Source organism: Primulina eburnea, chromosome 4 (genome assembly GCF_022965805.1).
Source record: "Primulina eburnea isolate SZY01 chromosome 4, ASM2296580v1, whole genome shotgun sequence".
NCBI classification, from domain to species: Eukaryota; Viridiplantae; Streptophyta; class Magnoliopsida; order Lamiales; family Gesneriaceae; genus Primulina; species Primulina eburnea.
The window spans coordinates 30,130,707-30,131,885 of NC_133104.1; the positions used below are offsets into that span (position 1 = coordinate 30,130,707).

At 43.0% G+C, this 1,179-nt stretch overlaps 1 non-coding gene across 1 annotated transcript; it reads right to left on the minus strand.

Moving 5' to 3' along the window:
* Positions 1-667: 667 nt before the first annotated feature.
* LOC140831237 (small nucleolar RNA R71) lies at positions 668-773 on the minus strand. The gene has a single exon (XR_012117814.1). It is a non-coding gene; the product is annotated as a small nucleolar RNA R71 (small nucleolar RNA).
* Positions 774-1,179: the final 406 nt, after the last annotated feature.

Consider the following 1,179-nt stretch of genomic DNA (forward strand, 5'->3'; position numbering starts at 1 on the left):
TGCAAGTTTTGCTCGATCAAGTTTTTGGTGTCGTTTCCGGGGACTGTTAATTCACAATTTTATTTTTAGTTATTTTCTTTAGCATTGTTTCATTTTATTAAATTTACACTCCATATTCTGTTACAGATATCTCGTCCAGTGCATGCCAAAGTCACTTGACATGGAGCTTGAGCAGTTCGACCCTGAAATTGAAAGGACTTTCCGCAGGAGAAGACAGCAGCAGAGACTGAAAGAACTGATGGAGATGCACGAGATTGATCGTGAGGAGGAACATCGTGAAGATAGAAATGTTGAGATGCCGCGCCGCAAACCAATGCTGGAGTATGCCCAACCCTCTTTGGATGGAGCACGCCCTAGCATTGTGAGGCCTATTGTACGAGAAAACCACTTCGAAATCAAACCAGCTATAATTCAGATGATTCAAAACACAGTCCAGTTTGGAGGATCTGCAGTAGATGACCCAAACACGCACATTTTCTCGAAATTTGCGATACTTTTAAATTTAATGGAGTTTCTGATGATGCTGTTTGACTGCGTTTGTTTCCTTTCTCCTTACATGATAAAGCTAAAGCATGGTTGAATTGTGTGCCTGTAGGTTCGATCACTACATAGGAGGACATGGCGAAAGCGTTTCTCATTAAATACATTCCTCCATCTAAGACCATGAAGCTGCGGACAGACATCACCACTTTTGCTCAGTTCGAGCAGGAATATTTATATGAGGCATGGGAGCGCTTCAAAGATCTATTGCGAAAATGCCCGCATCACGAGTTGTCACTTGGGTTAGTCGTTCAAACCTTTTATTATGGCTTGCTTACTCCTAATCGTACTATGATAGATGCTGCTGCCTGCGGAAACCTCTTGAGAAAAACTACTAAGGAAGGATACGAGTTATTGGAGGAGATGGCTGCTAGCAGCTATCATCCTCAATCCGAAAGGAACAACCAGCGAAGAAGTGCAGGAGTTCACCAGGTAACTGACCTTTCCTCTATTACTGCACAACTTGATGTCTTGAACAGGAAACTGGACGGGTTGAATATGGGTGGCACGGCTATGCGTCTTCAAGAGATATTTTGTGAAAAATGCGGAGGAGAACATTATGTTAAGGACTGTCAAGATTGAAATCCCTTTTATGTGCCAGAAGGGGCACCTGTGAATCAAGTGGGAGTCCAAAACCGT